The following is a 26,654-nucleotide window of genomic DNA, read 5'->3' on the forward strand; positions in this document are numbered from 1 at the left end:
CCCCAGGGAGGATGGGGCCCTGTTTTGCCAGTGGGCAGGGTTAACACCAAAGACACAGACACCAACTTAAGAAACAGTGTAATTTAGATAATGCAAATTTGCAAAAAATTACAAAAGTATAAGATAGACAAAACAAATAATAATTCAAAATAATTGCAAAAGAGAAGATGTTGGTATGATTATCCCACAACTCTCCATTTCTGGCTGCAGGCTCTGGAGATCCTTTCTCTGTCTTCACTCAGGGTTGCATTCCCTAACAAGCCCTAGTACCAAATCCTGGTTTCCAAGGCTGGAACAGTGTCTCAAGTTTAGCTGGGTGTATATTCAATTACCATCTGTTAAAGGTGGAGCAGTTATCATCTGTTAATTGGGCAGTTTACTTTATCTTTTCCACAACCAATTCTCACTCTAGGGAGATATCATCTGTTATTGGGCCATTGAGTGTCACTGCATGACTGATAAAAATTACACCATCCCATCATGAGAAGCTCTGCCCAGAGGGAGGAGCCAAGCATTCCTATCTGGATATAATCTGAGGCTTGAAACACAATAGCCAGCCTTCTCCCACAGGATTCCCAGATGAGCAGCTTTCTTCTCCACTAGATCCCAGAGGAAGACCAGGCCCACCTACACCACCACTGGACCTTCAGAGGAAAACTCCACCCTTCTACAAAATCACTGCTTCAACAGAACCACATCTGTCACTGCAGGAGCACTGCAGCCACCATTTAATGGGATTGCTACCACCACCCTGACCCACTGGGTGTCAGGTTGTAGTCTGACTCTGTAAGTAGTTTTTTAGTACTATGGCATTTTTATTTTTAATTTTTCTACTAAAAAACAGTTATTCCTATTCCTGTATCTTTTGCCTGGGAGCCCCTAATTTTGAAAATTGTAATTCAGAGGGAGGGGCTTTACATTTTCCATTTCAAGGGAGGCTCCGGCCTTCCTTAGCAGACAGCTGTCTTTTCAAACTGAGATGATGCCCCGGGACACCCAGGAAGGTGAGGAGGAAGTCACTGCCCCTTTCCCCCTCTCTCCTGCTCCATCTCCCAGCCCAGCATGGCCCCTGGCTGCAGGACAACCCCACTGCCAATATCGTCCTGCCAGGGAAGCCCTGGAGGGATCTACTTCCCTTTCCCTCTGGCATGGAGGCAAATCCCATCCTCTCCTTGTCCTTCCTCCCCCAGACAAGGAACTGAGAATGGAGACGATGGAGGACAAATCCCCATGTCAGAACCTCATGGAAGAGGCCGTTTTGAGTGGCTCCATGGTGCAGGAATCCAACAGGGAGGAAAAATCTCTGAAATCCAACATGTGGAGGGGCTGCAAACCCCGCCCAGGGTGCTCTGAGGAGGAAAGCCCCACCCTGTGCCAGGAAGGTGGAGAGAGCTTCAGCCAGAGCTTGGAGCTGGTTGTCCCTGAATAGCTTCATGATGAGAAGCCCCACAAGTGCTTGGAGTGTGGGAAGAGATTCAGGTGAAGCAACACCCTGATCAGCCACCAGATAATCCACACTGGGGAATGGCCCTACGAGTGTCCCCAGTGTGGAAAGAGCTTCTCCAGCAGCTCTTACTTGACGCAACAGCAACGGAGGCACCAATAAGGAAAGTTCTGTGAGTGTCCTAACTGCAGGAAGAACTTCATGCATTGTAGGTCCTCCCATGGGGAGGACCCATGTTGGTCAGAGCCCACACTCACTGTGATCCATGTTGGGAAGACACCTGGCTGGTTCTCCTTTCGGTATAGCTGTCATTTGCTTCTGATCTGTCTTCATCCCTTAAAACTGCCTGAAATAGGACTAAAAATAAAGAAATTGATCAGAGATGTCTAAAGTCTCGCCATTTCACAGCTATTTGAGGTGCAATTTTATGGTTTGGGGACATATTTTGGAAGATTTGTGGGTTCTTGGGGGATTTTGGGCAGTGTTCTCCATCTCTTTGCATTCAAAAGTCAAGGTGGATTGATCTGTCACCTCAAAACTACTCAGTCCCACTGAAAACAACTCTTTCTTACCCCAAAAGGGCTCAATCCCATCTCAAAATGGCTTGTTCCAACCTCAAAAAAAGATGCAGTCCCATGTCAAGACTATTTGATTCCACAGCCTCCAGGATGAGATGGGGTTGGAAGGAGACTGGGAGAAGTGGCATCCAAATTTGGAGAAGTGGGATTGGGATTGTGTGGGGGTGGATGTGTGGGATGTATTTTAAGAGTAAATAAAACTTTCAGAATTATTGATTTCTGTCCCATTCATTTTCTATCAGTTCCATTTTGTTTTTCAGGGTGCCACATTCTCAGCTGATTGTGTTTGTGCCCTCCTTTCTTTCCTGCCTCTCTTTGCCTGCTCTGTTTCTCTCTCAGTGTCTCTCTTGACCCAGGGCAGTTCCCACCAAAGACTCTCCCCTGATTTAATTCCCAATCCATGAGCTACAACAACCATGGGTAAAGTTATGAAGGCTGGCAGTGAAATGTCACTGTAAGATCTTGCTTCACTTGGCTTTTGGCTCCTTGTTGAGAGCTTTGCCTTCAAGGGCAGAACGTCTTTTCCTGTCTGGGAACTGGAATTACAGCCCCAGGGAGTGTGTGCCATGGATCTCAGGGGGGCATTCCCGAGGCTCCCAGGGTGTTGCTCCTGCCGTGTCTCCCAAGGAACTGTGCAGGGCCAGGGGACAAGGTCCAGCAGCTGTGTTTGTTCTGCAGTGCCAAAACGGCCCCTGGTTCCATGAGTTTCCATACTGCCAACAGCAGTTCCTTGGATCCCATGATGCCCTGCTGTGTCACAATGGATATTTAGTGTCATGAAGTTCTTCAGTGTCACAATGGCCTACCTCACTCTATGAGCTTCCTCAGTGTCAAAATGAACTCCTTGGATCCACAGTGTTACAATGGACCACTGGATCCACATGGCCCTGCTATGTCACCATGGCCCCTTGGTTCCATGGGACCCCAGTGTAACAATTCACTCCTTGCTTCCATGTTGCCCACTCAGTGTCAAAATGGCCCCTTTGTTCCATGAGGAACACAAAGTCTTGTAGAAACATTGAGCAAATCCTGCTCAACACACTTGGGAACATCTCTGCATTCCAAAGAGAGGTTAAAAGTGAGGATGCTTCCATCTGCAACAGAGATCCAGGGAAAGGACAGGGACAGAGAATTATGCTGCAAGACTCGGAATTCTGTTTCCAGAGATCATTTCTGGTCACACTATCCCTTGTAGAAAGGTGACACCATTCCAGGCAGCCAGTACTGAGCAGGTGGTTCCTGAGTGGGGTTTGATGTTGAGGAAACCTCAGGCTTTTCCATTGTTTCCTTCCCAACAGGAAAACTTCTCCTGGGCCTGTGTGCAGGCAGAGCCCTGAGGAGAGCAGGTGGGACACGATGTAGGGGGCTGGGACATGGAGCTGCAGATCTCAGGAGACAAGGTTCTGCTGCAGGGCACAGGGATGTCAGTCCCAGGTGGGTGATGTCAGACACAGTGAGGCTGGAGGTGAGGAGCAGCTTGTTCAAACGGGGTCAGCCCTCAATGGGCTCATCCTTCTCCATGCACAGACCTCCAAAGGAGACATTCAGCATCACAATCAGCTACGGAATGCTTCTCTCATCTCTTCTCTGAACTGGAAAAACAAAACAAAACAAAACAAAAAAAACCAACCAAACATACTCACTTGATTAAAGAAAAAAAAATCATGAGGTGCACTTTGAAATCTTCCTCCTTAAAGGAACTCCAAACTGACTCCAATCAGCTGCACAAGCCCTGGAGACTTGAAGACCATGAAGGAAGAAAAAGTGCCCCCAAGGTCTTTCTGTATTTTGATGATCCCCACAGTAGATTTGGGGTTGAGTCCAGAACCTTCAGGCATTGAGAGAAGGTTGAAGAAGCTGCTCAAGGAATCAGGAGCAAAACTCCAAGTCCCTTGGAGCACCTCAGCCCCACTGAGGGCAGGGACTGCCAAAGGCTCCCCAGGAACTGGTGAGAGCAGATCCTTGAGGCCAGGATAACAGAGAGCCAAAGACTCTGAGCAGGGAACTGCAATGCTGAGCAAGGCCTGGGCTGTTTGGGGGAAGCAGAAAGGCCAAGCCCTGAGCCCAGCCTGGGCCAGCAGGGCCTGTCCCTCACGGGTGGCTTGGGGCTGTTTGTGGGGCAGTGGGATGTGAGGGGCAGGAAGGACAAATGTCATAAACCTGTGTGACATTCCAGATCCTCAAGGAACCAAGGGGCCAGTGTGACACTGTGGGAAGTTGTGGAACCAAGGGGATTGTCATGGCACTGTTGGGACCCATGGAACCAAGGGGCCAATGTGACACTCTGGGGTCTCATGGAAACAAGAGGCCATTGTGAGCCTGCAGGGCTGTAACACCCCCAGAACACTGAAATGCTGGGGGGAACCAAAGGTTCCTTCCCTTGAGTTTGGTGCACAGAAGAAACACCAACCAGATATTCTCAACATAGGCAGATGCAAAGAATATTCTTGGTAGGAAGGGACTCACAAGGTCATCAAGTCCAGCTCTTAAGTGAATGGCCCACACAGGGATTGAACCCACAGCCTTAGTGATATCAGCACCATGCTCTAACCAACTGAGTTAAGAGGTCAAAATGACACAAAATTTACTGGCAAAATATAGACAATCAAGGAACTTTGGCAAAGGGTTTAATACAACATCCACTTCAACACAAAACTCTTAGCATTGACTTCATTAACTCAGCCCATTTAACCTAAAAACCTTTAAGCCTTAAGATGTTAAGTTACCCAAAAATGTTCCAGGTAAGTAGAAGAAATAGAGAACAACAGAAAGACACAAGATCTAAACAAAGACATGCACATAGGTACCAACTGCTCAGGTTCCAGCGTCGCTAAGAGAGGAACTCCAGGAGAAGGCAGGATCCAGACCATGGGCTGGCCTCATGGTCTGGCTTGTATCACCCTGGGCCTTCATGGGCCCACCCCTGGGGTGGGACTGCCAGTTGCTTGCCCAATCAGAGTCAAGCTGATAGTGTGTGATTGATTGACAGCAAATCAGAGCTGGGTTAGCACTGCCTGCTGTGTGATTGATTGATTTATTGACATCTCAGCCAATCAGACCTGGGTTAGCACCGCTCCTGCTGTGTGATTGACAGCTCTGCCAGGGCTGGGGGCAGGGCTCCGACCCACCACAAACCAAGGCCTGACCTGGCCCCACACGGGCGTTCCGAGCATCCCAAGGTGTCTCAGGACATCGATCTCATCCAGCCTCTGACAGTGACCATGGTGATACTATGGAACCTCATAGAACTATGGGTCAGTTGGAACAATGAGGGTCCAAGGACACCATGGTGACACTACAGAACCTCATGGAACCAAGGGGCCATGGTGACACTGTGGTGCCTCGTGGAATCAAGGAGACTATTGTGAAACCTGGGGGCCCCAAGGAGCCAAGGGTCCATAGTGACCTTGTGGAGCCCATAGTGTCACGGAGGAGCCATTGTGACACAGCGAGGGCACATGGAGCTGAGGGGCCATGGTGACACATCAGGACTTTGTGGAACCATTAAGCCATTGTGACATTGCAAGGTCTCATGGAAGCACCGGGCCATTGTGACACTGCAGAAGCAAGGGAGCTTTGTAACACTCCAGGGCCTGATGGAACCAAGGAGACCTTTATGACACTGTGGGGTTCCACAAAACCAAGGGAACATGGAACTGTTCTGTCTGGCTGGGCCTCCTGGGGGCTGTCTGACTGGTCCAGCTGACCTTGGCATGTTGAGGGCTGCTTCTCATCTGTGCCTGAAGCACTGGGGCTCTGGGATTTATTTCCTCTGGGAGAGAACTGTGCTTCTCCTCCAGAGGCCCACTGCCAAAATTGGGATTCCTCCTCCAAATTTCCTTATATGCAAATATTGTTCCCAGATGAAATCTGCCAGGACAGACAGGTCTGGTTGCCTTGGCCACCTGGGTGCCTTGTCTCATCTGCCTTTGAAACACTGGGACCATGTGCTTTTCTTTCTTGGCCATACTCAACCAGGCGTCTCTGGCCAAAACTGGGGAATCTGCCTCCAGAATTCCCTATATACAAGGATAGCTTGCAGATAAAAGCTGCCAGGACTGATAAGTCTGACTGGCCTTGACTTCCTGAGGGTTGACACTCATCTGCCTTTGAAACAATGGGGCTCTGTGCTTTCCTTCCTAATAAAAAGAACTCTTCTTCCTGTCTAGGTGCCCACAGCCAAAACTGAGATTCCACCTCCAAAATGCCCTATGTCCAAGGATAGCCCCTAGACGAAGAGTGCAAGGAGAGACAGGTGTGGCTGGCTTGACCTAAGGGTGGCCACCTCTCATCTCCTTCCAGAACACTTGGACTTTGTGCTTTTCTTTCCTATTGGAAAAAAACCACATCCATCTTGACCAGGTGCACATGGCCAAAATTGCGATTCCACCTCCAAAACTCCATACAGCCAAGAATTGCTCCCCAGTGAAAGCAGCCAGGACAGACAGGTCTGGCTGCCCTTGGCCTCTTGGGGGCTGCCTCTCATCTGCTTTCAAAACACTGGGGCTCTGGGTTTTCCTTCCAGTGGAAAAGAACTGTCCTTCTTCTCAAGGTGTCCACTGTCAAAATTGAGATTCCTCCTCCCAAATTCCATATATCCAAGGATTCCTCCATGACAAAAGCTTCCAAGACAGAGAGGTCTGGCTGGCATAGGCCTCCAATGGCCACCTTTCATCTGTGTCTCAAACACTGGTGTTCTGTGCTTTCCTTCCTATGAAAATAACCATCTTCTCCTCTGCATGTCCATGTCTGAAATTGGGATTCCACCTCTGAAATTTTGTATATCCTAGGGTTGCTCCCAGGCAAAATCTGCCAGTACCATCAAGTCTGTCTGGCCTTGGTCCCTGGTGACTGCCCCTGAAACACTGGGGCTCAGATCTTTCCTTCCCATGGAGATCATTGGGACACTGTGGGGACCTCATGAAACCAAGGGACCAGCCCCAGGCCGGGCCGGCTCGGCCAAGATTCTGCCACTGTTGGGGTTCACCCACAACCACTGGGCAGGGGGAGGAGAAGCCATTGGCCCCGGCCGTGCTGCTGCTGTGTTCTGGCCTGGCTGCTGAGATCATGGCCCTCCCCCCAGCGTGGCCCATCCTGACACAGCCCCAGCACAGCCGCTGCAGAAACCTCCATGGTAAAACAGCTCCGGCCGCAAGGACTGAGCCCAGACGCGGTCACATAACCGTCTGCAGGCCCTGGGTGAGATATTAACTCTTTCAGTGCTTCCATCCTCCCTTGAGTGAGAGAAAAGGACAAAGTGAAGGCACACAGAGGAGCAACATGAAGACACAGAGGTCAGTGAAGAGTGTCACGATCCATCCTCATGAATGGGTATCATAGTGGTTTGTTAATTGATCTCAGAGTGCAAAAAACTGACACAGCAAGAGGGGTTTGCAGTGATAATCAAAAGCAAATGTACCTTTATTGAATGACCACAGCAAAATGTGTTGGGGGGAACTGGGGAGAAAGGGAAAGAATAAGGAAAAAGAGAGGAGAGAGAAAGGAAGGTATATAGCTACCAAACGTGGAACTATATAGTCCTTTGCAGTCCAGTCGACGGAGCTTGTCATAGTCACATCAGGGGAGATCTCAGGGATGCTAGTCAATTCTAATATTTATTATAGTCTTTTTGACTGGGGGAAGGGGACACGTTTCAAAATCAAATCAAATGTAATAAATAATAGTCTATTGAAGAAGGGTACAAATAGTCCATATTTTCAGCAGTAGGTGAGAACCATTGTCTTCTTGGTCCAGTGGTCACAACCTGCAGGCAAACATCTTGGTTTGGTCAGCTTGCCTCCCCCTCACACCTTCCCCCGGTTAGATGGTTTCGGTCTCAGTCCTTGGCAGGAAGGGAGAGCTTTTCCATCATGTCCCAGTCCTTGAGGGAGAGGCTTCTACCACCTCAGTAGAAGGGGTGGTAGATGAAGGGTCTTCTGTGGCGACCACCGAAAGGTCACTCCAGAAAAGTCCAGCCAAGCTGGGAGGTGGGAAAATTCCAGGAGCACTGTTGTCAAGTGATACAGGTGAAGAGAAGGGCACAGTGCCCCTTTTCTCTTTTCAGTTGGTGCAGTGTTCCATGGGGTGGGCAAACACACCTGTGAACAATGACCTGGCAAGACACAAGCTTTGCTCAGGCTTCCGGGTCTTGGTGGGTGACAATTCAGGCAGGACCAGGATCCCAAAACAGGATCCTTCTTTTTTTGGTAGTCCCGCTTTCTGTCCTTTTCACAATGATCATGAGGCAAATGAGAGAAATTTCAGACAGAGACTTACACGACCCCCTGACTCATGATTGTCTTGAAAGGATCTTCATCAGCAGATTTCTGGAGCATCATTGTAAGTCTTCAGGACTTGTCGTACAAAGCAGAGACAGTAAGACAGGGAGGGGGAGAGAGAGAGAGAGAAAAGGAGGAAAAGAAAGTATAGGAAAAAGGAGGGGGAAAAGGAAACAATAAACATAATTAATATTAATTAAAAATAATATTATTTTAAACAATTTTTAAATTATTAAAACAAATTGCAAATGGTTAAAAGGAAAAAGCAATAAACAAATCATAAAATGAGTATTATTTTAAAATAATTCTTCAAAACAATTCAACTAAAAATCAGAAATAATTTTAACAAAATCACAAAAGAGAAAATCAAGAGTTTTTCCAAAACACATATACTAATTCATAATTGCTTTGTGTCAACAGTCTTGGGGATGTCCACAGTAAAGAGGACATCAGCCAAGTTGTGTGCATTAACTACAGACATCAGTCTTGTTAACCATTTCATCATTCTCCAATTCATAACAAAAAAGATTGCCAATAGAATAAAACCAATTAAAACTGGAATCAAAAGAATAACAATGGGATGACAGATTGTTCAGGACACTTGTGGCAGTTGGTAACCACCCAAAAAGAGTATCCCACCACCTGTGCTCAGCATCTTTCTTCACTCTTTCCATGACATGGTGTATTTGTTTCACATTGTGATGAACAGTTACCAGGGTTTTCTGTCCATTTTTCTTGATATTTCCCAAAATTTTGATTAAGTCTGATGGAGCAACAACTGCTTTACCAAAGTGAAGTTTATCCCAATGGGAGTAGGCATCAGTTTGTGAATCAGTGTGTAGCTGGATTGCAAAAGGTAGTGAGAGGTAACTGGAGCTTCATAAGAAAAATCACATCCTGCAATTTTGGTAAAGTTACAAGCACAAAAATTTGAATGATTTTTAGTACCCACTACTACATTTTCTATGAATACAACATCACAAGTAGTTCTAAAACATGCACATCCATTGCCTATGTATATAAGAACTGTTTCAGAAGTCTCGTTAGGATGAATTTCAAAGTGACATATATTTTGTTCTGTGTCCAAACAAATGCCCTGAGCTATGATTGCATTGCTTTCACAGATGAACCCTTGTTGTTCACAGACAATACAGGATTCCAAATTGACAGAATGACATTTCTCACCAATTTGACGAGCCCATTCTCTATGTTCAGAAGGATAGAGAACAGCTCCATTGTGATTCAACCCTAATGCAATAATAGGAAAAATCAAATGTACTGAAGCATTGCGTATGATTAACACAAAAGCTGTGGCTGTGTTTGAAATGGGGTCATAAGTGAAATTCACCAAGATCCATCAGGACTGGAATTCTCTTTCAAAATCAGTGACACTGTCCCAAATTATTTTCCGAATTTCAGTGGGAAAAGTGCCTTCTTCACCTTCTCTTAAAATTGAGGCAGCAACTGACTGCATCCACAATTGTACTTGTATACAGTTGAGAGCCAAAGAAACATTATTTTGTATAGCTCCGAGTGCGTCAATTACCAATTTGCAATCATCTACATTTACCTTTTCCCAATTTGGTAGTATGTTTGATAGCAGCCATTGATGTGTTCCTAAAGCTAATAAGGATGATTGCAGTGGTTGCTGTAATTTGGTCAGATCTTTAGTTGTAGCAGCCAATTTATTCATTAATACTTACGAATCCATACTGTTGAGAATTCCTAAGCCTGTTCCCACAACACTGGTTATGTCTCTTGGCATTCGTTTTCTAAAGGAGCTCCGCTTTCGCAGCCAGGTCATCCAGCCCTTGAAAGAGGTCTGCAAGAAAGCTGAGCAGGCCAGTTGAATTTCTGAGACAGTTTTGCATCATCAATTTGACTTGTTTAAGACACCAGGCCGGATTGAACAATATTTGTTGCTGACCAGTTTTCCTGATTATATATGGTCTAATTTCAAAAATTCTGGGTCTAAGCATGACTGGTGGTTGGAATGGAGTGGTGATAGTAGAAAATTGGGTTATAGCATTTATTATGAATTTTTTAAAAAGGCCTCCACTATTCTTGGACCAAAGACAAACTACTTCTGCAGTTTGTGTTAATGTAAAACTGTGCCAACAGTCTCGTAGGCTTGGGTGCATACACACCTGCTGCTGCTGTTTGTTTGCCTGGTTTGTTGAAACACTGATTGAGATTGTTTTATTAAAGGTGGTTCCGTTAATCATTCTGCATCCTATGCTAATTTTTTCTCCCACTACTCCCTGAAGCTGCCAGGTTTTTTGTTTTTCCCATTCCTGCTTAGTGTATAACTGATTTCCATGTATAACCACTGTTGATAGGTTCAAACCTTTTACATCTCCCATGGATCTGGTAAATTGTACAAAGGCCTGGGACCAAGGCCATTCAGTAAAGGGGCTCTCGGTGTCTTCTGCTAATTGGGGCGTAACTGTTGTATTTAATGTGGGTTTTGTTACAGCATCTATCTTAAATTTATAGACCAAGCCTCCCAAACCTAACGGGTCAGTTGAGTTACCTTGCCAGCGGATGTCACATAAGTTGGTTTAACCAAAGTAAAACTGTGCCAGCAATCAACCAGTTCATTTTTGCAGTCCTTCCTAATTGCAACATTGTTAGTTTTGAGGCCTAGAGTATAATTACCAATATACTCCTGCCGGCAACAGAGAGTGAGGGGAAATTGTCCGGCACATTCCCACTTCTTTGTGGGGCACAGTCTCGCTGAAGGGATATCCAGATAATTTTTTCCCCCTGCTTCCATAAAATTTTCAGCAACTGTGATGGAGGTGGCTTTCTCATGGAGAGATCCTTCCACTTTTCTGCATGCTACCACATTCGACTCACCAATTGTTCCAGTTAGGGTTCTAATCCAGTCATTCTGATCCCATTGCCACTCACTTGGACAGTATACCTCAGAGTCATGCAGCACTATAGTCACTAGGTTCAGTGGTGACCCCTGGGATACTATCCTAGAACACTGGTGTGCTGGATGGTAGTTTCAGACCATGACCACTCAGCACAATCTTGTTCATGGAGTTGTGGTAGGATACAGAAAATTATCACCAGCATTATCATGGCTCAGATAATTTTTGTAGCCATTATATTTTATGAAAAATTCCTCTGCTAGGATTTTTCCCTCCTGAGGAGCTGAGGGACTCAGGAAAGAAATGTAAACAATAACTATCTGCTGCTGTGGAATGAAACAGGTGCATCTGTGATTAGTGTATGTTGGCTGTTTCTAATTGATGGCCAATCACAGATGCAGCTGCATCGGACTCTGAGAGTCACAAGTCTTATGCATTCCATTCTTGTTCTTTATAGCCTTCTGATGAATCCTTTTCTCTCTATTCTTTTATTATAGTTTTAATGTAGCATTTTAATATAATATATATCATAATATAATAAACCAGCCTTTTGAAACATGGAGTCGAGATTCTCATCTCTCCACTCATCCTGGAAGTACCCCACACAGCTTTCACCACAAATTTTCATGTCCCACAGAGTTCTTCTGTAAACAAATCCTGCCACTGAGAAGCAGAAAAGAGTTAAAATGATGGGATTATCCAGTGTGTATTTTTCCAATGCTCTTTTCCTAGAGCATCAGAGGCTACTTGTGCATATTTATTCAGAGAGGTTTTCAGCACTAGTGGTACTTCCTCTACAGCAGGGAGGTCCACCAGAACAGGTTTGTCCAGGGTAATGTGATGGAATTTTTGGATCGTCAGGTCCCTGCAGTGAGGGAATGATGCTTGGAGGTTTTGGGTAAAAGGCAGTGGTTTTGGGACATCCATTCACCCCCCATCTACTGTTCACTCCTTTAACAACTTCCTATAACTGACTGTCCCAAATTCTCTCCTGCGGTTTTAGGAGTCGTTTCAAAAGACCATTAGTCCTTTCCACGATCTTGTTAGTTTGCGGGTAGTAAGGTGTGTGGAAAGTCCACTTAATTCCTTCACCTTTTGCCCAATCCTGTACAACTCTAGCAGTGAAGTGTGACCCGTTGTCAGATTGAATTTCCTACAGCTTTGGGTAAGTTCCAAACCACCCCTGCAAAGCTTTAACTGTATTATAGCTCTTTTAAAAGCCTCAGCTTGAACCAACCCAGATACAATTTCTACTCCTACTAGCACAAAGTGTTTATCTCCTGACTTCTTAAAGGGGCTGATATAGTCTACCTGCCATGTGTCCCATAAGCCTTTACCCTTTCTTAAATGCAGAGGGTCATCTTCTAAAGGATGTCTCTCTAGTCACCTGTGACATTGCTCACAGGCTGATATACATGTTTTACACATTTCCCTGGTAACTGGCCAATCCTGAGTGTGAGCTTCTTTGTACAAATCTTTTACACCTGTGTGTTGCCTTTTTACATGCAACCATTCTAATAGTTTATCTCAATCCCTAGTAATTATTTCCCTTTTTAGGGGGCTGAGCCTTGCTAGCTCATCAGCTCTGTTATTCCATTCCCCTGCTGGGTTTCCATCTGTTTGGTGAGAAGCCAACCAACCAACAGCAAAATTTCCTCAACTTGCAATATCTAAGATTTCCTGCCACTTTTCCTTTTGCAACACTGGGATTCTGTTAACTTCCCAGTCATTTTGCTGCCAAAAAGGAAGCCACTCAGTACAACCTTTGTACACTGCATAGGAGTCGGTGTAAATGCAGACAAGAGAAATGTTTTGTGCTTCACATTGGAAGACACTCCAGACAGTGATGAGTTCTCTGACCTGAGCGCTTCCCTCACCTTCAGTAATAATCCTTTCACCAGATGAAATGTGTAAGCCAGCTGCTCTATATTTCCAAATCTTCCCTTCCTGTTTTGCGGAGGCATCTGTGAACCAGGACCTTGCTGCTAGTTCGGAGGAGAATGGGAGGCCACCTTGATTACAGAGATAGGTTTATCTTGGCTGCTAGCCAGGCTCTCAGTGTCCTGAATTGCCAAATTCTTGGCAGCATCTTCTGCTGTTGAAAAATTATTGCTGTAATATTCAATTTGGACATACCACTTCCTCACAGAAGCTTCCTGGGCTACCCTGTCAGTCGGGGGGGTCCCATTTGTTAGAGCTTTAATTACTTTGAAGGGACCTCTTAATACAAGAGGTTGTTGTAGTGAGATTTTCTTCCACTTCTATGAGAGCTAAGCTAATCACAAACAACCCTTTTTCCAAGGTGGTGTACCTTCTCTCAGCATCCTTGAAACCACGGGAATAAAAACCGACGGGCCTTGTTGGGCCCTTGGGACCCTGCTGCCAGATGTGTACTGATAGCCCTGAGGAGGCAAACCCCCATTCCACCTGAAAGGGATCTGTGGGATGGATAGGGCCTAGTGCTTGGTGAGCTGTTGCCTCAAAAATCAGTAATTGTAATGCTTCTTCCTGAGAAGGGGTCCCATCTTACCCCTTTCCTCAGCAAGTCATAAAGGGGCCTAGCAATTATTGAGAAGTCTGGGATGTGTTTTCTCCAGAACACTAACAGTCCTAGAGCTTGCTGGAGATCTTTCCTGGATTTAGGCATTTTAATCTGATCTAAAGAAGTTAAGATATCAGGGTGAATACATGTCATGCCAGCTTTCCATCAAAATACCCAAAAAATTTCACTTCCTGAGGAGGTTTTTGGATTTTCTCTGGGGGAATTTGCAAATCAAGGCTTTCTAAGTGAGACATTATCTTCTGCTGGTGTTCCTCCACTGCCTGTATTTCCTCACCTCCTACCAGAATGTCATTGATGTATTGATAAACAGCTACATTGTCAGGTTTGGGTATTTTTTCTAATTCTTGTGCTAAAGCATGGTGGGCTAAAGTGGAGGAGTGTTTGTAGCCTTGGGGAAGCCTGGTAAATGTATATTCTTGTCCCTCCCATATAAAGGCAAAGTGGTCCATATCTTCTGGCTGTATAGGTATCATAAAGAACATGTCTTTCACATCTATAGTTGCCATGATTGAGTGAGCTTTTTCTTGGATTGATGTTATGAATTCAAGATAAATTTGGGACCACTGTGAGAGGGTCTGTGTTGGCATTAAGCTGGCGAAAATCCACTGTTAATCTCCACTTTCCATTGGCTTTTCTAACAGGCCAGACAGGTGAGTTGTAAGGAGAAAGTGTGTGACTTATTATGCCCTGGCTCTTCAAATCTTGTATAACCGGTTTGATACCTTCCCTGGCACCAGAAGGTAAAGAGTATGTTTTACATTGGTTGTTTTGCTAAAGGTCAGTGGGGGTGCAGTTTGAAGTAGCCTAATGTTAAATGGCGGTGTGCCAAAAGACCACAGGTAACTGTTAGATTCCTCCCACTGTCTTCCAACTAGGACATTCATCCCTAATAGATCATTTGGAATGTCCCCTATTACCATTTTGACAATTAGGAGATTTTCATCTCCAGGGAGTGAGTTTGACTAAGGCAACATTCATAGATTCTGTAGTTCCTAGAGTGTTAAGAACACGGCATTGTCTTTTAGTTGGAATAACTCCACATTTCTGGGTGTCTTTATGTATTAGTGCAGACATTTGAGCTCCGGTATTGACTAAAACGATTACAAGAACCTTCTTAGGGCCTGTGATAGTTGTAATTAATATATCTCCAGATTCATTTTTAGTGAGCATTCTTAAGTAAATCCAAGCTCCGTCCCTTCACCCACATTTTAGGAACAGAGATATTAGTTTCCAGAAATCCCTTTTGGTTTTAGTTCACTGCTTATGGTCTGTGGGAGGGTGTGTGAGAGTGTTGTGTTACTTATGTTCTGAGAGAGGAGTTGCAAGAGGATTAATTTTGTGTTTTGTGGGAGTGACAGAGTGAATGTTCCACTGGCCAGATTGTGAGAGAGAAGCTGGGATAGGGTTAATTTTGGCTCGTTGCCTATGTTCTGTGGGAGAGGCTGTGAGGGAGGTAGCGTGTTAGAGGAAGGTGTGTGTGTTAGTTCTTGTGAAGGGAGGGGCTACTGGGCTGGGCCGATGTGTTTGGCTTTCTATAGTGCCAGTTAGTTATTATTTTCTGCAGTTTATCCAGGGGCAAGCCATCCATTATGTCTTTGGGGACTCCCTTTTTAATCCCTAACAGCCACCAACGGTTGCAATTAGAATTTGTTTTTCTTTCTCTACATTTTCAGTGTGAGGAGTCCCAATAAACCAAACACCTTTTATTTTTTCTACCTTTTCCTATGGGGTTTTTATATGTCCATATTGCCTACAATAATTAATCAGATCTACTGCGACCTCTCCCCAAGTCCAAACTTTACAGCTACTGACAGGTGAATCGGATTGAGAAGTTGAGGCTTGTGAAGGGGAAGAGTATGGGGTGAAGTCAGGTACAGTAGATCCAGTTTGGTCAGTGGAATTATTAAGGAATCTATATAAACTTTCTAAAGGGCTTAAAGCCATTATGGTTTTCTGTAAAGTGATTGCTGTTGATTTCAGTATTTCTGGGAGCCCATGAATTAAGGGAGTCATGTGCTTGGGTTTCACAGGTAATTGCACTGAGGATTCAAAGCCAGGAATTAATTTCTTTTCATGAATCATTTGCAAGCAGGCGGCTTTGTGAACGCTTTCCAAAAGCTGATCAGTGTTGCCAAAAATTGCCACGGGATCACCTCTTTCTAAAGGATTAATTCTACTGGCCCAAAAAGCTGCACGCTCTGTCAGGGACCATGTGTCATGTTTATCTCCTGCTGTTAAGAAAACTCCATGTCCCCAGTACCCACTGTCTTCTTGTTCAGTTAATTTAATTTTATCCCCACCAGTGAGATCGAAAGACATATTCTGTCTCCAATTCTTGTGGGAGGTGCCCAAATTCCTTTTTCAGTTTAGCTACTTTGGTAGCACTGAATGGTATTTGTTTAGTTGTGATATGTAGTTCAAGATCCTCCTCATTAATATAATTATATTCTGTTTTGACTAAAGATCTTCAGCAAGGACAGCAGTATTCTCCACAATTTTTCATTGCTTCAAGTTCCTTATGGGGATAGGTTTGTTTAATGCAAGGAGTTTCATTTTCTTCTGCCGCTGTTTTTGACTCTGTAGAGGAATCGGCACTATGTGCGTTTTTAACCTGTTCCTCTCTAAGAGCGGCTCGTAACTTATAGATCTCATTTCTTTCTTCATTTAATTGTTTTTGCAAAATTTCAACTAGATTTTGAAGGGAGTCTATGATTGTTATTTCCTCACTTCTTTGCTTAAAGCAAGTTTCTATGGCTGCTGTGAGGCAGGCTCCCAAGACTGAGCATAAGATGGTTTTGTTTTTACCCAAGTCTTGTTTCATGTTGCAGAGAGCATATTCTATCAATAACATTTTCTAAATTAAACCAGTTGTTCTCTGCCCAGACCTCTCTGCCGGGTGAAGGTTTTGCATTGTGTTTGGCCAGTAGTGCATAAAATTCAGCTTTTACCTTGGCACTGAGGTTTTCACTCATCTTGTGAAGGGACCAGAAACCACAACAGGGCGGTATTTAAGTTATGCAATCACACGCTGTGTTTTCCCTTCACTTAACCTTTCCCTGAGTGGGTGAAGAGACTATAGTCTGTCTGAGAGGCCCTATTTAATTACTCCAGAAGCGTCTCTTCCTTCCCAGACAGTGCACACACACACACACACACACACACACACACACACACACACACTAGAATGGTTCTTTGTGAAGGGACCAAAACTATGGCAGGGAAGTACAAGCTATGTTACACAACCACACGGCCTTTACTGTGTTTTCTCCTCAATTCCCTGGGTAGGTGAAGGAACTAATCTGCCTGGGAGGTTCTGCTTAGTTCCTTCAAGTTGTCCCTTCCTTCCCAAACAGTGCAGATACACAAAAACAACAGAAACAGTTTTTCCCCCTTTTGCACCGAGAGATCTTTTGTGAAATTCTAGAGACAGAATCCTCAAAAAGAGTATGGAGAATGCTTTTCACTTAGGTGTGTGCAGTTTGCAGGAAATTCTAATCATACCCCTTGCCTCCTAGGTCTGTTCAACCCCTTTTGGGAAAATTGACGGTCTAGGTGTGGCTGACATGAAACTTCCTTCCACCTGGTACAGACTACACACAAGCTGCAGACTCCTCTGTCTTCAGAATCCTGTCCATGACACCAATTTAATGTCACAAGCCATCCTTACAAACGGGTTTCGTGATGGTTTGTTACTGATCTCAGGGTGCAAAAAACTGACATGACAAGGGGGTTTGCAGTGATAGTCAAGAACAAATGTACCTTTATTGAATGACCACAGCAAAATGCATTAGGGAGGGGGGAATGAGGAAAAAGGGAAAGAATAAGGAAAAAGAGGGGGGGAAAGAAAAGGAAACATGGAGTGACATAGTCCTTCAAAGTCCAGTTGACAAAGTTTGTCATATGTGTTGCCTTATAAGGCGTGACGACCTGGTTCCAAGGAAACGCAGCACGACGACCCAATGCTTTTTGGGCCGTTCGGGCTAAGGACACGCAGACATCAATATGATAGACGGTCCAAGAGCCCTTTATTGGTTTTCTCCTCAGTATATATACCCTTGGTCCTCCTACCTTCCGGGGTCTGACTTTTGCCTTATATGGTTAGTAAGGAAACTGGGTGGAGGCCGTGTTAGGGGGGGTTACATTCTTGGCCTTTTGTCCTGCGGCTATCTCTTATCTCTAGGTAGTCAGGGGAGAGAGGCCCTATCAGGTTTCCGTGACAGCCCGAAATCTTCCGATCGCCTGTCCCTATTCTCTCTGCCACACGTACGCACGTCAGGAGAGATCTCAAAATCTCTAGCTAACTCAGGGGTTTTTATTATGATAACTCTATTGAAAATTGCAAAGGAGGGGGAAACAGATACAATAGTCCATGTTCTCAGCAATGGGAGAGAACCATTGTCTTCTTGGTCCAGTGATCAGCAAACATCTTGGTTTGGTCAGCTTGCCTCCCCCACACACCTTCGCCCCTGTGTTAGGGTTTCAGTCTCAGTCCTTGGGAGGAAGGGGGAGCTCTTCCATATGGGGATCTCATGTCTCAGTCCTTGAGGGAGAGGCTTATGCCATCTCAGTCCATCTGTCACGGTGGTTGTACAGTAGATGAAGGGTCTTCAGTGGAGACCACCGAAAAGGTCATTCCAGGGAAAAGTCCAGCCAAGTCGGGAGGTGGGGAAATTCCAGAACTAGTGTTATAAAGTGATGCAGGCAAAGAAGGGCACAGCGCCCCTTTTCCTTTCACTGGACTCCTTTTTCCTGGGATCAAGGACTCCCTGGAACTCCCCTCTACCTCTCCACATCCCTGCCCCCCCCATTTCTGTGATCCTGAGATCCCCCTGCACCCCCATTCCAGAGAACCCAGACGCCCTTTTACCCCTATGTCCAGCACTGAGACCCCCCTGCACCCCCTTATCCAGCACCAATTCAACCTTTTCCCGGTCCCCTGCCTCTCCCAGCCCCAGCCCCACCTTCTTCTCTGACCTGGGACCCCTGGGCCCCCATTCCTGCCTTTCCCAGCCCCCAGCCTCTCCCCTCCTCATACTGAGGAGCCCTGGCACCCCCTTTCCTGGATTCCCTGGACACCCCATCCCAGTTCTCCCAGTCCTTGCATCCCCTGTCCTTGACTCTGAGCCCCTGAGCCTCCTTCACAGATCTGCCAGCTCTCCACGTTCCCCCTTTCCTTGGACTGTGGACCCCCCTGGATCCCCAAACTCTCACTTTCAGCCTCCCACCTCCCCCAAATCTCCTTGTCCCCCCCTCCCCCCAGTTCTCCAGGATATTGGGATAGCCAGAGCCGGGATATTGAGATAGCCAAACCTTGGATATTGGGATAGCCAGAGCTGGGATATTGGGATAGCCAGAGCTGGGACATTGGGATAGCCAGAGCTGGGATACTGGGATAGCCAGAGCTGGGATACTGGGATAGAGAGAGCTGGCTCAAGGACAGGAACAGCCCTTTGGCCGACAGTGACCTGGAGACAGGGCTGGTACAACCAGAGTGGGGGGAGTGGGGGAAGCTGGGGGCTGAGCTGGGATCTGTGGGAATGGAGGACTGAGGAGCTGGGATGTGATCTCTGGGGATGGGGGGAGTCTGTGGGGCTGGAATGGAAATCCAGGGAACTCCAAGGGGCTCTGTAGGACTGGGACACAACTCCATGGGTCCGTTCTCTCCTCGTTCCCAGGTCTCCACACGCTGCAGGTAGTTTCCACCTGTGACTTCCTGTCCAACAGAGCATCCATGGATCCTACTGGTAAGGCTACAAGAGCTGGGATTTAATCTCCTTCCAGCTGGGAGCCAGGAGCTTTGTAGGGTCCTATGTTGCCACCTGGATCACCCAGAGGTGCTGGGAATCCAAAGGGATCATGGTGGAGCAGACGAAGCATTACCTGGCACACACCTGTGTGGAAGTGCCCCAAAATACATCAGATATGGTTGGGAGGCTCTGGAGTACAAAGGTGGGTGTCAGAGTGGAAGGGCAATTCCTATGGGAATGGGGGACTTGGAAATGCAAGAATTGCCATGGAATTTCCATGGCCAGATCTCACTCTCATCCCAGTCAGGTGAGAATTCCATGGATGGATCTCCCCCCTAACCCACTGCCATGGGAATTCCATGGGAAAATTATTTCAATTGATGACCAATCCAATGAGAGCAGTGCAATGAGAAGTAATCCCCACTGGGATTCCATGGGACATCAATCCCAATCCTGTGCCCAGGCCAGGTCTGCTGTACCTGTGGCAGGGCCAGGGGAATGCCCTGTCCTTGCCCTGAGCCCAGCATGAGCATTTCCTTGGCGGTTCTGTGCCCTGCTGGGGCAGGAGGGAACTGCCAGAGTGTCTTTGGTGGCCCTGGGCACCCAGCTGGGCTGCAGCCACTGCAGGAGCTCATGGGAAATGTTTCAGAGCAAAGCTTAAAGCAAACAACAGTTTCTGGAAGGGATTCTGCCCCTTGGCCTGTGCTGGGAGCCCAAGGGCAACAGCCCAAAGTGCTGGAGATCAGTGTCCCTCAGCCAGGCCATGTTCCCTCAGCTGTGCCCTGTCCCTCAGCTGTGCCCTGTCCCTTGGCTCTGTGGGGCCAAGGGTGGCAACAGTATTCAGGGCAGCCCTGGGGGAGAACAACCCTGAGCCCCAGCTGAGCCAGTCACTCCCAGCATGGGCTCTGTGGCTCCCAGTCACACCCAGTATGGTTCCAGTCACTCCCAGTATGATGCCAGTCACTCCCAGATTTGCCCAATATTATTCCTGTAGCTTCTTTTATGGTTCCTCTGTGATCCCACTCACTCTTGGTCTCTCCCAGTATGTCCCAGTTGCCACTAGTGTGCCTCCACTCACATCCCGTGGCTTCCAACATGATGCCAGTTGCTCATAGCCATTCCCAGCCAACTCCAGCATGATTCCAGTCATTTCCTGTATATCCCAGTTGCCGTGACATGGTCCCAGTTGCCCTCAGCCTGCTCCTAGTCACTTCCAGTATGGTCCCAGAATGACTCCAGTCATCTTCAGTCAGTGTGGTGCCAGTTGCTCCCAGTATGATTCCATTTGTCCCCAGCATGGTCCTATTTCCTCTCAGTGTGATCCCACTTGCCTCAAGCACAGACCCAGTCACTCCCAGTATGATCCTACTCTGATGCCATGATGATCCCAGTTGCTCCAAGTCTGATCCTAGTTGCTCCCAGCATAGACCCAGTCACTCCCAGTATGATCCCAGTATGAATCCACTGTGATCCCAGTCTTCCCCAGCATGGTCCCAGTCAATCCCAGTTGCCCCCACTGTAGACTCAGTCACTCCCAGTCACTCTCAGTGTGTTCCCAGTCATTCCCAGTATGGTTTACAGACATACCCAGTATATCCCAGTTGCCCTCAGCATACTCACAGTCATTTCCAGTCATATCCACTTGGCCCAGTAAGGTTCCAGTTTCCACCAGTATGATCCCAGTCAATCCCAGTTGGTCTCATTATGATCCCTGTTGCCCCAGTTCTGGCCCTGCTGGTTCCCAGTGTGCTCTGATCTTGCTCCCAGTGGGTCCCAGTCCTGGCCGTGATGTATCCTGGTGTGTCCCAGTGTAGCCCAGTGTGTCCTAGTGTGTCCCGGTGTCCTAGTCCATCCCAGCCTGTCCCAGTCCATGCCAATCTCTTCCCAGCAGCCACTGCCGTTTCCCGGATCCTGCCCCTCCCACCCCTGGAGCTGCCGCCAGACGCCCCCCAAGGTGCTGCCGGGGCTCGGGAGCTTCGTGTTGGGCTTCGTCTGCTGGGCTGGGGCTCGGCCTCCCCGGCAGGAGAAGGTAAGGGGGGGTCCCCTGAGGTCGTGTCCCTCCTGGGAGCATGTGTGACTCCCCCATGTTGCCCCATGCCGGGGTCACCCCTTTTCTCTGCCCAGAGCTCCCAACCTAGCTCCTGCTCCCCCCTGGGAGGGGCTTTGGGGAATGCCCCGGGGGCCCCCTTGAATTCCTGGGCACTGGGACCCCACCGCATCTCCTTCCCCAGGTGCGGGACCCCCTGCACCCCTTATCCTGCCCCAACACCCCTTGCACACCCTTTCCCAGCTCTCTTCCTGTGCCAGCCCCTGGATCTTCCATTTCCCTGAGCCTGGGGACCCCCAGACCCCATTCCCAGGCATAGGTTCCACCCTGCAACCCCCTTATCCGGCACCAGCAACCCTTGCACCCCTTTCCCGGCCATCCCTCCTCCGCCAGCCTCCAGAGCCCCTTTTCCCTCACCCAAAGACCCCTGGACTCCTATTCCTTCCTTTCCCAGCACCCAGCCCATCCTTTCCTCAACTCCAATGACACCCGGGACCCCTGTTCCCAACCAGCCCAGGTTTCCCACCTTTTCATGGGAATGGGGACACCAGGGACCCTTGGAGTTCCCTTTCCTGACTATAGTGACATAGCCCCCCCAAACTCCTCCTGGGTCCCCCCATAGCCCCCAGTGGGGATTCCTGGGAGTTCCCCTGTGTTTCCCCATTCCCAGGACTTTGGAGGTCCCTCCCGACCTGCCCATGCACCCCCAGATTTCCTCCACAGCCCCCCTGTGATGGTGGGGGCTGAGTGCTGGTGTCCCCCTGCCTGCAGAAGATACAGCTGTGAGGGGAATTCAGGGGGGTCCCTTAGCATTTGGAGTCCCCTGGGATTTGGGGTGACCCCCGGGCCCCCCAAGATCTTCCTGAACATGCTGATGCTGCCCATGCACAGTGAGAAGCTTCATACCCAGCATGGGGTCCCACCTCTGTCACTGGCATCAGGCACCCCCAAACCCTCTTGGGACCCCCAAACCCTCCTGGGACACCCCAACATCCCCGTGACCCCAAAACCATCCCTAGGCCCTCCAAAAACCCTCAAAGACCTCAAAACCCCATACAGACCCCCCCCAAACCCTCACAGAACTTCAAAATTCCCACAGGACTTCCCAACACCCCTCAAGACCCCCCCTGACAAGGTTCATACCTAGCACGAGGTTCTCATTTCTGTCACCAGCAGGTACCCCAAAACAGCCATTGGACCCCCATTTCCACCCCTGGGATCACTCAAATTCCCCCATCAGGACCCCTGAAAACTTCACTCAGGAACCCGCAAATATCCTCTGTGACCACAAAAAAACTCAAGGATCCACAAAACCTTCCTGAGAACCCCTCATGAATGTTCATACCCAGCACGGGGTCTCCATTGCCATCATCAGCATCACCCAGCTACCCCCAAACCCCCCTGGGACCCCAAAACCCCAGCATCCTTAAATGGGGAGACAGAAAAGGGGAGAACTTACTGGGTTGCTGGAAGTCCCAGCACCCTGGGGTGGGCCGGCCCTTTTCCCAGGCAAACAAAACTCACCAGCCCAGGTTCCTGATGACAGTTGGCAGGACGCACTTGGCATTGTCAAACCAGCCCCAGTTGCTGGTGGTGGCAGCTGGGGTCTAGGAGGCACCTGCTCAATGTGGAACCTCAGCAGGCAGTCGGCCACTTAGGGCCACAGGCACAGGAACAACAATGCTGCCACTTTTCCCTGGGAAACAAAATTCACCAGCCCAGGTTCCTGATGTCAGTTGGCATTGTCAAAGCAGCCTGAGTTGGCAGTGGTGGCAGCTTGGATCTGGGAGGCATCCTGTGCAGTGTGGAACCTCAGCAGGCAGCCAGCCACTCAGGGCCACCCTCACATGAACACCAATGCCAGCCTTTTTCCTATGAAACGATGCTCAGCAGCCCAGGTTCCTGATGTCAGTTTGTAGGAGGCACTTGACACTGTCAATACAGCCCAAGTTGGCTGTGGTGGCAGCTTGGGTCTGGGAGGCATCCTGCGCAGTGTGGAACCTCAGCAGGCAGTCGGCCACTTAGGGCCACAGGCACATGAACAACAATGCTGGCCCTTTTCCCTGGGAAATAAAGCTCACCAGCCCAGGTTCCTGATGTCAGTTTCCCGCAGGTACTTGGGACTGTCAAACCAGGTGGTAGTGGCAGCTTGGATCTGGGAGGCATCCTGCGCAATACGGAACCTTAGCAGGCAGCTAGCCACTCAGGGCCACAGGCCCCTGAACAAAAATGCCTACCTTTTCCTTAGGATACAAAACTCACCAGCCCAGGTTCCTGATGTTAGCTTGTAGGAAGCACTCAGCACTGTCAAAGCAGCCCAAGTTGGCAGTGATGGCAGCTTGGGTCTGGGAGGCATTCTGTGCAGTGTGGAACCTCAGCAGGCAGATGGCCTCTCAGAGCCACAGGCCCATGAACCACAATGCCCACTTTTCTCCTAGAAAACTTAAGTCCCTAGCCCAGGTTCCTGATGTAAGTTTGCCCCAGGTATTTGGGACTGTCAAAGCAGCCCAAGTTGGCCGTGATGATCATTGCAAATTACCAAACACCCACTGCAAAAACAATAAGTAAATAAACTATTTAGTGCAATACAACAGGAAAGTTTATGGGGTCTTTTTGTTGGTTGGTGAAGACTTTGTCATGATTTTACTGATGATTTTGGTGAGAATTTAAAGGTTTTTTCTTTGTTATTTTTAGGAATTGGATTTTTTTTAGTAAATTTTTCTTGGTTTGGTTTTTTTGGGTTTTTTGGGTTTTTGATGTTGAAATGAGTTTTTAGGAGAACTTGGATGATTTTAAAAAATATTTGTGTTGACATGATTTTTTAATATAATGATGCTGATGCATTGTGTATAATGTGGAGTTTTGGTTTTTTAAATGTAGTTTGGATTAGTTTATAGTAGATGGCATGATTGTGTTTTTATTACTGGAGTAGTTGGTTTTAGACTGTACTTTTTAGGTGAAGATAAATTGAGGTTTGTGTTTTGTTACAGGAATGGAGAAAAATGTATTGCTAATGTTAACAGTGGTGTATTATTTTGCTGTTTTGGATTTCAGTTTGTATTGGAGTTTTAACATGTTTGGCACAGTAGTGTTTAAAGCTGGAGTTCTTTTATTTAAGGTATTATATTTTATAGTCTTTTTTTTTACAGATTGGCATACATGTTAAATGGGATTGTTGAAGGGTGAGTGGGTTTTATTGATTATTCTTTGGTTTTTTAGTTTATGGATTATTTTCTGGATGACAATTATAGTATTTTGAGTTGTTTGGTATTGTTGGCAGTGTATTGTTGACTTGGTAATTGGTATTTGTTGTTTTGGAGGTTTTTTGGAAGTTTTATTGCAGATGGATTTTTTTTAATAGATTAGGCAAGGTGTTTAATGGTGTAAAGTTTTAAAAGTAGTTATTTTAAATGTTTATTTGAGAGTTTCATGGGGTTTTGAAATATTTATTTTGGAGGAAGTTTATGTTTAGAACATATGGGGGGTTTGGGCTACTTATAATGGGATTTTTAAATTTTATTTTAGTTAAGTTTATTTGAGTTTTTAATAGGGTTAAACTTTGTGATTTTTGTTATGTTAGTTTTAGAAAGAGGTTTTGGGTTTGTATGCTGTGATGAGATTAGTGTGTACTGCTCACTAGTGTTGACAGAGGTTTTTCTATTTTTGTGGTTTTGATGTGTTAGATTAATTAATTTATACAGTTTAAAAGATGTGGGTTTTTTATTTCCATTTGGTTAGAGGCAGGGGTTTTTTAGTTTTAGTTGGGGTTTTGGGGGGCATTATTTTAGAGGGTTTTTTGAAAGGGATTGGACGTTATTTTTTCCCTCCGTTCTCTGCCTGTCCGTTATGCTCATGACAGCCCCAGGCTGAGCTCCGTGGCAGTGCTGCCGCCTTGTGGACATGGAGCGGTACTGCCGCCCCCTGAGCCAGCACCCTGCTGCTGGGTGACGGTGAGGGGGACGACGGCGGCAGGAAGAGCGAGGGGCAGGAGCAAGCAGCGGGCGGGGCGGTGTCTGTAAATAGAGGGGAGGGCTGAAGGGGAGCTAGGAGTGCAAAGCAACACGGGCGGGCTTGAGCAGTGGGCCACAGCACTGCAAGGAGCAGGCACCGTGCGGGATGGTGACTGAGAAGAATGAGAGTGGTGGGGGCAGCCCGGCGGGGCCGGTTTCAGCAGGCGGCGGAGGCGCTGTGGCAGAGCAGGACAGGCCGGGGACAGCAGGTGGGCGAGCTATGTTGGAACACAGCTGCCCCTGTGTGTGCCCCTCTCTAGAAAGGAGAAAACTACTTTGGTACAATTTTCTTATGGCTCTAAGGAAAGAAAACCCATTAGTGTGTGTTAGAAATACAAGTAGTAATTCGTGAAGATAAACAGCATATAAATATATATATGTGAACAGAGTAAACCGGGGAGAGAAAGGGGGGGGGGGGGGGAAATCCCTTCGTTCCCTTCAGGTTGAGAAATCCAACCGGATGACGAGATCACGAGACCTCGAAACCGCGGCAGATGGACATCACGGCATTTGCGTCCGAAGAGAGGAGCAGTCATCAGCACCAACGCCAGAAGACGCCAGGTGCTGATGGCCCAGACAAGATGCCTATCTGTGGGGACCAGAACCATCAACACCTCGAATCTGAATGCCAGATTCTGGGAACCAGGGAAATGGACCATTCTACCCCCGGACGAGGCTTTGTCCAGAGAAAGAAACCAACTTGAATATGAAGAACTCAGAAGGAAACAAAGACTTTCTGCCGTGGCCAAATAAACTGTATAAGAACTGCTACCTTGAAGCAGTTGGTGTGGACGAGGAGGTCTAGGTGCCAGTTGGTCCTTTCCTCACATTCACCCGCATCACTTCCCGGGGGTGATACGCTGTCCGTTTTGGTGGTGGCTGTCGAGACTGTTTTTACGGTCGCAAAATAAATTATATTTTTCATATTTTTATTAAAATTGGCTAATTTGCATTTTTTATTTATAACAGTGTGTAAACTGAAAGTGCAGTTTATATGCTGACATAGTTTACTTGCCAGAACGATCCAGAAACTTTGGCTTCATGACACTAAGTCTGTTGTAGTTACTTGACATATTTTGGCCAAGCTCACTTTAAAATGGAGTGTATT

The 26,654-nt window shown here is 47.2% G+C and overlaps 2 long non-coding RNA genes across 6 annotated transcripts; one reads left to right on the forward strand and one right to left on the reverse strand.

Annotated features, from left to right (window-relative positions):
- Positions 1 to 61: 61 nt before the first annotated feature.
- LOC135278258 (uncharacterized) lies at positions 62 to 6,776 on the reverse strand. 3 transcript variants are annotated; one of them, XR_010345801.1, is made up of 3 exons: positions 5,169 to 6,776; positions 2,829 to 3,614; positions 62 to 1,801 (listed from the first exon to the last, which is right to left on the reverse strand). It is a non-coding gene; the product is annotated as an uncharacterized LOC135278258 (long non-coding RNA). The 3 variants fall into 3 exon arrangements; XR_010345803.1 differs by lacking the exon at positions 5,169 to 6,776 and adding an exon at positions 4,830 to 5,075; XR_010345802.1 differs by lacking the exons at positions 2,829 to 3,614; positions 5,169 to 6,776 and adding an exon at positions 2,017 to 2,801.
- Positions 4,151 to 21,448, forward strand: LOC135278260 (uncharacterized). 3 transcript variants are annotated; one of them, XR_010345805.1, is made up of 3 exons: positions 4,151 to 7,316; positions 17,258 to 19,486; positions 21,381 to 21,448. It is a non-coding gene; the product is annotated as an uncharacterized LOC135278260 (long non-coding RNA). The 3 variants fall into 3 exon arrangements; XR_010345806.1 differs by having other exon boundaries at positions 21,378 to 21,438; XR_010345804.1 differs by having other exon boundaries at positions 17,258 to 19,691; positions 21,378 to 21,396.
- Positions 21,449 to 26,654: the final 5,206 nt, after the last annotated feature.

The sequence above is a fragment of the Passer domesticus genome, chromosome 11, assembly GCF_036417665.1.
Source record: "Passer domesticus isolate bPasDom1 chromosome 11, bPasDom1.hap1, whole genome shotgun sequence".
Taxonomy (NCBI): Eukaryota; Metazoa; Chordata; class Aves; order Passeriformes; family Passeridae; genus Passer; species Passer domesticus.